The sequence below is a fragment of the Sarcophilus harrisii genome, chromosome 3 (genome assembly GCF_902635505.1).
Source record: "Sarcophilus harrisii chromosome 3, mSarHar1.11, whole genome shotgun sequence".
NCBI classification, from domain to species: Eukaryota; Metazoa; Chordata; class Mammalia; order Dasyuromorphia; family Dasyuridae; genus Sarcophilus; species Sarcophilus harrisii.
The window spans coordinates 449,027,361-449,037,712 of NC_045428.1; the positions used below are offsets into that span (position 1 = coordinate 449,027,361).

The following is a 10,352-nucleotide window of genomic DNA, read 5'->3' on the forward strand; positions in this document are numbered from 1 at the left end:
TTTGAACTTCTCAAAGTTATCAACTGTATACCTATCACATTTCTAGGATTATATCCAAAAGATTATAAGAAGGAAAGGACCTGTATTACGAATGTTTGGCAGCCCTTTGAGTGGTGAAACTGGAAACTGAATGGATGTCCACAGTTGAGAATGGCTGAATAAATTGTGGTATATGAAATTATGAATATTATGTCTGTAGAAATGACCAACAGGATGATTTCAGAAAGGCCTGGAGAACTTACGAACTGATGCTGAGTGAAATGGCAGGACCAGGAGATCATTATATACTTAACAATTATAGATGATGACAGTTCTGATGGATCAGCATCCCACAACGAGATCAACCAAATCATTTCTAATGGGCTAGTAATGAACTAGATAGCTATGCTCAGAAAAATAACTTGGAGATGACTAAAACCATTACATTAAATTCCAATCCCTATATTTATGCACACATGCATTTTGGATTTCATCACAAGCTAATTGTACAATATTTCCAAAGTCTGATTCTTTATGTACAGCAAAATAACTGTTTAGTCATGTATATTACTTGTGGATATCTAAGTTATATCTTAATATATTTAACATCTACTGGTCATCCTGCATCTAGGGAGGTGGGAGTAAGAGGTGAAAATTGTGATACAATGAGGTTTGCAATTTTAATGTCTGTATAAGTTACCATTATATATCCTGAAATAAATGGCATTAAATTAAAAAAAAAAAAAGAGAGAGAGACTTTGGCCTTTCCCTGGCTCTGTGGTACTGCTCTCATTTTCCATAGAAGTATCATTGAGAAGAACTAGCATATACACTATTTTTCAGGACCCATGTAAGGTCCTGAAATGCAATATAACAATTTAGAAGTAACAATCCAGAGTAAGAATAGTCAGATGTGATCCAAGACCAGAAAGTAAATAAGGAACTGGGTGTTCAAAAAATGTTTGATTAAGCCTCAGATATGGACTTCACAATATGGCTATCAGCTCGATTATTGTGTCATCATTCTTTTCAGCTGAATGTTCAGGTAAGTAGCCTTGTCTCACCTTATTCTTTTTGGCCAAAGCTTCAAATGTTTATAGTTTTCTAATGCTGCAAGGATTTTCTGTGTTTTGAATGAATACTAGGTTTCTTCAGACTCTTAAGATTTTGCGATTCTGTGACTTGAAGGAATCATTCTTCTTTGTTCTCAGGGCCCCCCCCTGAACTTCTGAGACTGCCCACTGTCCAATCTTGTGACATTTCTTTCTGGCTCTTGCTGGCCAGCTGTTCCAGAAAGCTAGGACACTGCATTTGTCTTAACACTCAGTATAGGACAAGAATGTCAAGTGACCTACTAAACCTGATTTGGGGAAAATAATGCTTTTTTGCCTGTAATTTTTTTCAAAAAGGGAAACAAAGGATCAGGGGCAAATCAAGCAGTAGAATTGCTTGTAGATTCTCTTGAGAATAATGTGATTTGATGTTTCTGTCAAGGTTAGCATTGCCACATTTCCTGTAGCTCTCTTTGGATGACTTAAGCATCCTTCATTGGGTGGATCCCTAAAAAAGGATCTTGAACGCCAGCTTACCACCTGGCTGCTAACAAGTAGTATTGGGTTACAACAGGGAAAGGGTCAAAGAATAATCAGCATCTTCCCTCTTTTACTGACTGCTTCTGAATATTTTAAGGGCCCTAGAAGCCTGGGTTACCACCTCTATCCATTAAACTTTTTTCTATAGAAAACAGAGGTTAGTTGAGATCACATAGCCAGTTGGATGCCCAGATTCCTATTCCCGAGGGCTAATTATGGAACTACATTAGATAAAAGTCAACATATGTTGTAAAAGGCACTATGTATCACTGCTTGACAGTTTTTAACAATGTGCTCATGTAACAGCTGTCAAATGCAATGCTAGAAAATGAGTAATATGTTGATTTATGTATATCAGATCTGTCCTTACGTTCTGCCATGGAAGTCAACCAGGCAATCTATGGCTCCCTGTGTAGGGGGTGGACATGGGGGTGGCTGAGGAAGGAAGGAGATTCCCACATCTTTGAAAACTGCCTGAGAAGCCTGTTACAGCTGCTGCTTTTCTGAGGGTCTTTTTGAGACAAATTGCCGGGAGGACATCTGTTCCCTCTCTTCCAGCTAGAAGGATGAGTAAAATCAAAGTCTCCTAGGACACAGAGAGCCATTAAGAGATAACCTTTTGATTTTCCCTGCCTCTAGGCAGGCCTGAATCTACCACAGATTGATGAATGTCTAATCCATTCTTTAAGGCCTCTGGGAATGGGGATTTGTCTTGCAGCAATTCATTCTAGTATCTAGCACTATATGGTTAGGAAGTCCTTCTTTGTGTCCAACTTCAATCTTTCTTGTTTGCCTTACGAGACCTTATTCTTTTCTTTCTTTCTTTCTTTTTTTTTTTTTTCATTTCAAATGTTCCATATCAAGGGTAAGTGAAGAAACTTTTTTTTCTGTGCTGATTTTTTTTTTTTTTTTGCACTTATCTATGCTTAGCATTGCATTCTCTCAAACCCAGAGGCTCAAAAAACACATGAAAATGCTCCCAGCTGTCCTATCCTGCTGTGCAAGGGACTTACATGTCTCTCAAAGTCTTTGGAGACTGGGAAGAAATTCAGTTAGCATCTCTTTTGTTAACTCAGACTACTTGGAATTTATCATCAATCTTGGTCTCTTCAGCTCCCTGTCTCTCATCATTTCCCCCCTTCCTATGTATACTGAACTCTGTCTCTGTGCCTCTGTCTCTGTCTCTGTCTCTGTCTCTGTCTCTCTCTCTCTCTCCCCTTTCCCTCTCCCTCCCCTTTCCCTCTCCCTCTGTCTCTCTCCTCCCCTCTCCTCTCCTCTCCTCTCCTCTCCTCTCCTCTCCTCTCCTCTCCTCTCCTCTCCTCTCCTCTCCTCTCCTCTCCTCTCCTCTCCTCTCCATTCCTCTCCTCTCCATTCCTCTCCTCTCTTCTCCTCTCCATTCCTCTCTTCTCTTCTCTTCTCTTCTTTTTTAAGTGTTAAGAAATGAAGTAATAGAAACATTGGGCCTAAAGTACAAAATCAGTCCTTGAATATTAAAATCAAAATCCAACTCACAATCAAATCTTACTATATTTTAGGCTATTTCATGGGAATCCCCTCACTTATATTAGTAAAACAGGGATTGCTTACATTGTGGAAGTTAACAGGATGAGAATAGAAATTCTTAATATATTTTTCTGATTTGGGGGAACAATCATGCAAAGGGTTGTTGGCTGAATGTATTTGGAAGCTTTTGGTCATCAGAGCAAGATGGGAGTGGTTGGAGAACACAAAACATCTTATCCTACCTTGAAGAATCTGCTCCTTGATCATTATATGTGACAGCAAGATTATACTATGATCAATTCTGATCAATGAAGTGGTTCAGATCAGTTCCAATGGTTTTGTGATGAAGAAAGTCAATCTACACTCAGAGAGAGAACAGTAGGAACTGAAAATGGACCACAATATAGTATTTTCACTTTTTGTTGTGGTTTGCTTGCATTTTGTTATCTTTCTCATTTTTATCCGTTTCTAAATTTTCTTGTGCAGCATGATATTTGTGGAAAGATGTATAGAAGGATCGACATATTGAACATATATTGGATCACTTGCTGACAGAGAGAGAGGGGGAAGGGAGGGAAAAATTAGAACACAGGGTTTTGTAGGGGTGAATTATCCATGTATATATTTTGAAAATAAAAAGCTATAATTTAAAAAAAAATTGCTCCAATTGAGGGGTTCTCTGGCCTGAGACTAAGGGAACTCACTTGTGAACTTGAGCAATTATAAACTGAATTACCTGAATATGTGAATATGACTAAAAACTCAAAAGTAACATAGAACAATTTTGTCAAAATAAACACTTAAGACATAAAAAAGAATCTGATCCTTGCTTCAGAGTTGTGAAGCCAATTATGTTGGCACTGATAATCTTCTGTTCCTCTGACAATTTCCTGCAATTCTGCTTACACATAATACAGTTACCCAGTTAGTCGACAAATATCCCCACACAACCCAAGACATTCTCTAGTGTCTTTACTATTCCACATAGTCACCAGCTTCTGGCATCATGGAACATGTCTTTATTAGGCAAATATAACTCTGGCTTTAGGTTTGATTAGTTCCCAGAAGGCTCCCTGTCATAGTCAGGCACAATCCCAATCTCCCATGACAGAACAGACTTCTACCATTCTCCTGAACAGAGAAAGCAACTGGCAAACACCTGTCCTTATCACTCAGACCCAATTAGGGGAACTAGAGCCCAGTCATTGGGTACTCCCCATTAATGATCATACCGGGTGCTGCCTGAGCAATACTTGCATTCAGAAGAAAATTTAGAAAGAAACCAAGATTTGTAATGGACTAAAGAGTAATTAATGTAAATTGTGATTCTTTGAAGGTAGAGACCCTCAGTCTAGGAATGAAGTAAGCAGCAGATGCTTTTTAGGATTTGGCTAGTGATTCATATTCTCTCTTGCAAGACTGGTTCCTTTTGTGAGATCTTCATTGTCTATTTTGTCTTAGAAGATCAGAGAGTCATTATTTTGGGGGCTAGAAAGGGCTTTTAAATTTAAAATCCACATCCTCTATTTAATAAGATGAGAAAATTGAAATCTAAACTGGACAAATGATTTGTCTCAGGTCACACAGAGGGTGATAACAGAATTTGGTTCATAGTCAAGCAATTAGCAATGCCTTAGGGAAAGGCCAATGGCATTTGTGACTCTCACATAGGTACTTAAGAAACATTTTTAAAATATCTAAATCAAACTAAAGCAAATGGAAGCAAGCCCCTTTTATTTTAAAACTTGTTCTTTGCTTAATGACTTCAAAAAGATTTAGAGGGTGAAGAAAAGATCCAGATTCGTTAAGAAAGCTGTATTAGCTGGGGTCAGGTTATAAAATAGAGGTACACCATCCATCTATAAAGAGGGAGGGGGGTCGACAGAGAAGGGAGCCCTATTGTAGGGGCACTGGCATTTAATCTTCCATTTGGAGGATTCAGACTCTGAAAACGTGGATTGTGAGTTTGAAGCAGGCCACCGCTGGCTTTCTCTGAGAGTAATCTTGGGAACCCTAGGAGAGAGTTAGAATAGTGCTAAGGTTAATTAACACGTTCTTCCTGAAAAGCAGCTGGGAAAAGGGTGGAGCAGAAATAAAGCATTAGTGGTGGTGCAAAAGTCCTAAGGCTAAATGTCTTGCAAAATAAACTTGATGCAACTCTTCAGACACCAGGGTACTCCCTTGAACCTCTGCATTTGTATTAACTTGGCTTGGCTCCTACTTTAACTTTGGGATATAAAATTTATAAGTTGAAATTCATTTGTAAAATGCAGCTAACTGAATAAAAAGTTTTATTTTGTAGAAAACAAATTAAAGAACAGTTTATATGCTTTCTGACTTGATTTTTTCAATTATTCATGCTTGAGGAAAGGACTACATTTTCTCCCTCCCTCCACCCCACCATAAACAGGTGCCAATACATATATAGTATCAACTTCCTGGAAATGCAAGAAAAATGTTCAAGAGAAATTTATTGTCTTTTAAAGCATTGTATTCAAAATACCATCTGCTTCCACCCCAGGTGGTATGTGAACAACCAACCAGAGAGAAAGCACTGCATAGGACTTATATTTAGGACAACTACACTCCCCTCTTCATCTCATGTAATTCAAAATTCCTTTACTCTGCCTCATCCCACGGCTGACTTCCTATGCCAGGGGTTCAGTCTAACTAAGACTCAACCATCCACAGCAGCAGGGTAGGCAAAATTCCTTTTCCTTTATTCTTGCAGCAACAGGACTGCTAAATGCCAGTCAGTGAGACATACTCTTCATTCCACCTTTCATTTTTCTTCCCAGTGGGAGTGAGTAGCACAGAATGAACAGTTATGAATGGATAGCAGTCTGTATTACAGATATTTTTAAATGATCTTTTTTTCTAATCCCACTCCTCTTTTGAATTTTCCTTTATCTTTTGACGTTATTGTTGATGTTAGTCATTTATTTTTGAAGAGGACCAATGACATCACAAGGATGATGTTTTGACTTTCTAGTGAATTGGGTTAAATGATCATTTGAGGGCATCATCATTCAGTCAGTCTTTTAGGTTCTCAATTTTTAAATTTTACCTGATACCTCACTCAACTGAAACTGCCCCCTTTAAAGTTACTCTTAATTGCCAAATCCAATATCTTTTTATAAGTCCCTATCCTTCTCGACTTCTCTGCAACCTTTTCACTATTGACCATTCTCTTGTAGAACTTACTAGTTCTGCGTATTGGAAATAACATGTACTACCTGTTAAAAACTCTCCTCTGCACACTTAAAAAAACTTGGAAACAATTTTTCCAATCTATTTAAATACCTTTCAGATAAAGAGTTTTAATGGGTTTTAAATTTATCTGTAATATCTGTAAATGTAAACATGCAACACATTTCCAATTAGTTTACATGAACAATTAATTGTCATCAGGGAAGATGGAAATTTACCAGCTGAATTTAACAAAAGCTTTTGTATAATTGGTGGATGGGATTGAAAAATGAGTATGATGATTTAGTAAGTGCTGCCAACATTGTATTGCTTCCAGTGATGTACTGTACATATCTTTATGAGGTTTTTCCCCCAGCTATGATAACTATTAAAATCAAGAATAGAAATAAATCAAACTTAGAATCAGGCTTTCAAATTGCTCTATTGCAAAGGGTTAAAGCAACATTTTTTTAAAAAAGGAATTTATTTAACCAGCTATTTCTCACTAAAATGTGTGTATATATTTTAGGTTTCTGTACTACTAATAAATAAATTGTTATTTCTAAAACATTTCTTCTTTATCTTATCCATTTAATATTTCTGTTTTTGTGTAGTACATGTTAAGAGTGAATATATAATAAGTATATGCATATAAATATATATTTATGTATATAATTCATGCTCAAAAAGTCTTTACTGATAGAAGTGTTCAAAAAAGTTTAGAACGGGCAGTTAGTTGGGGCAGTTGATAGAGCACTGACTCTGGAGTCGGGGAGACCTGAATTCAAATGCAGCCTCAGACACTAACTAGCTATGTGATCTTGGACATATTCTTTAAACCTGATTGCCTTCAAAAAAATGTTTGAAGTGGCAAATTAAGTCCTATAATGCAACAGTTTTCAAACTTTTTTTCCCCATTTTTTGAAGGCAATAGTCTCAAACATTTGGATAAAAAACCAACATTTAATATTAGAAGATTAAGACAGGCTCAGTGTTTATAAAATCTTAGGGTAATGAATTGGTGCTCTGTGAGGCGACTATTTATTGGTTGGTTACAGTAGTGACAACCGAGTCACCTCCTGGCAGCACATAAGAAATCATCCAGTTTTCTTCTGGTGCTTCCATCCCTTGGCAGTGGCCTGACCTTACAGGAATTTGCCTACCCCCTCTTCAGATATACTCTTCTTCTGAACTCTAGACTGATATAATGGATAGCTCTTAAGGTGTCTTCTTCTTTAATTCAACAAACACTTATTAAATACTTACAATGTGTAAGTATTGTACTAGTACCAGGAAGAAAAAGACTAAAAAAAGATAGAATCCTTGATATCTAGAAACTTATTTTTTTAATTGAAGAGACTGCAACATGAGAACAGCTAAGTATTGGACAGGGATTGTGGTACAGGGGATAGAGTTAGTCTCATAGTCAGAAAGACCTGGATTCTAATTCTATCTCAGACTCATACTGGCTGTGTGACCCTGGACAAGTCACCCACTCTCTTAGTAATCTAAATTACAGAGAAGGTGAAGACCTACATTGGTAAAGGGAATTTCTTTATCTGAAAGTTCACTAAATCAGTGACATCACAGCTCTGATCTTTATCCCTTTGCTATATAAAGTAAAACAAAAGTAGTATCAAAAGGCATAGTGTGCCAATTTGTCTTGCTATGCAAGAAATAAGTCAATATGATTTTATATATTTTTCAATCCATTGAAATTTTGCTCTTTTCCCAACTTCTTTTGTTCCATCTGTTCCTTGTTCATTTTCTGAACTTCTTATCTGATATTTTTAGAGATACCACTCCCCTCCACCCCCAACAACTTACCAGAGTGCTACTTTTAAGTAGTGGTTAGAGAAGGCCAAGTGGACTAAAGAATCTTGGGATTTAGCACCAGAAGAAAACTTTCAGATCATCTAGGTCAGGGCTTCTTAATCGGTTGTACAAAGAAGTCCATGGATAGATTTCAGGAGTTCTATGAATTTGGATGAGAAAAAATTAAATCATTATTTTCACTCACCTTTAATTGAGATTCAGAATTTTCTTCAATTATTTAAAAACATTATTATAAGAAGGAGTGCATAGACTTTAGTAGTCCATGGAACACAAAAGCATTAAGAATCCCTATTTTAAGCTTTAATTCATTTTAAAGAAGAACAAATTGAGGACATGAAAATAGAGTGAGCTTCTTAAGGTCATGCAGATAGCAGTAGTGGAGTTGTGATTAATAATATCTCCAGTTATTAGCACTGTCTCCTAGAAATGCCTTGGTGTTGTTTCATATATATCTAATGTGTACAGGTTATATCCATCCTAATAAGAAAGCAGGGATATTTTTTCTCTTTGGTATTTAAACCTCTTTACAACGTGGATAGGTGCAGTGGACAGAATACAAAACCTGGGAGTCAGGAAGACCCAAATTCAAATACAGTCTCAGACATTATTTGTGTGACCCTTGGCAAGTCACTTAACCCTGTTTGCTTCAGTTTTCTCATCTGTAAAATGAGTTGGAGAAGGAAATGGCAAAACCACTCCAGCATCAAGAAAATCCCAAATGGGGTCATGAAGAATTGGACGTGACTTAAAGTACTAAAAAACAAACAAACAAACAAAAAAAAACCTGGCTCCAGTGAACATTTCTAGGTTTATGATACATTATTACTTTTCATTCACTTTATAGTCCAGTCAAAATAGTTCACTTGCTACTCCTTACAAAGGACATTTCATTTCCTTTCTACCGACCATCTGCAACACCCACAATTCATTGCCTCTTAGACTCCTGCTTTCAAAACTTGCTTCAAGGACTACTTACTTGCCCAATGGAGCCTTCTCTAAAAGTTCCAGTTGCCTCTTCCTCCTTTACTTTCTATGTATTTAATTTATATACATATATGTTTATATTCTTCCCTAAATAAAATCTAGGATCCATGAGTACAGGAATAATTTTGGTTTTGCTTTTATATCCCCAGTGCCTGACTCTTAGTAGGGACTTAATGTTTGTTGGCTGATTGATCTAGCACAGTGTCTATACACATTAGAGGCTAAATAAATGCTTGTGCAATTATGCAGAGTTCAAACTCCAGATTCAGTGTTTTCTCTAGTTATATCCCTGAGTGCTATACCCACCCAATCTCACTGCCTGATTTGCAAAGCTATTAGAGAATGGTTATAGAAAGAGCCCTAGAAGTAGAAAGTTTTATTGTTATTAAAAGATGGGATTACTTAGACACCAATGCAATTTGCTTTCTTCTAGATTGATATTTATTAGCTTTAATGCAATCTCTTCTTTCTATCTGATTGTGCCATTTTGTTTTCCAACATGCACTTGGTATTGACAATCTTATTCCCACTTTGAATTGTCTGCAGGTTTTTGCTGTCTTTTATGAAGCTATTCCAGTGGAGGGTGAGGTGGGGAACATGCTAAATGAAATTTATGGTGATATATTTACCTGGCTGAGTTATAACTGTTTCTAAAATAAACAAACTTTTAAATTAAAAGAAAAGAGAGAGAGAAGCAGAAATCCACTGGACTTGGACCACCTCCCTTGGGTCAAATAATAATATTTTCCAATTTTTATATCCATGTTTCTGAGGACATCTCTGGGCTTTTCAACTAATTTAATTCAGCACACACTTATTAAGTGCCTATTAGGTGCTTCTGAGTCATTGCTTTAGATCTAGAGTGTTCTCAGTTGTGCATCCTGGGAGGACTGTCTAAATGTTCACTGACAAAGTGGACATAAGCCCAAATATGGACATAAGTTCCCTGGCTTAGATAGAGATACTATTTATTTCAAAGATCCATTCTTTCATCAGCATAGGTATTTTCTCTACAAAAGGCTGATCTCTGAATTTTAAAGTCTTGGGAAGATCAGAGAAATTACGACTCATTCCTAGAGTTTCCTTGGCCAAATCCTACATAACCTCTCTGCGTTGACATTTTTCTCATATGTTAAATTAGGAATCTGTTAAATCCTGTTGGGTTAAATGACTTCTGAAATCCTTTCATTCCTAAATCTACAATACTGTGATCTAATTCTCTCTCTCTCTCTCTTTTTTATTTAATAGCCTTTTATTTACAGGATATAT

General features: G+C 36.7%; 1 long non-coding RNA gene across 1 annotated transcript; it reads right to left on the reverse strand.

The window, feature by feature from the left end:
• Window positions 1-4,083: 4,083 nt before the first annotated feature.
• On the reverse strand, window positions 4,084-9,212 carry LOC111719822. The gene is made up of 3 exons (XR_002769789.2): window positions 9,076-9,212; window positions 8,091-8,238; window positions 4,084-5,087 (listed from the first exon to the last, which is right to left on the reverse strand). It is a non-coding gene; the product is annotated as an uncharacterized LOC111719822 (long non-coding RNA).
• Window positions 9,213-10,352: the final 1,140 nt, after the last annotated feature.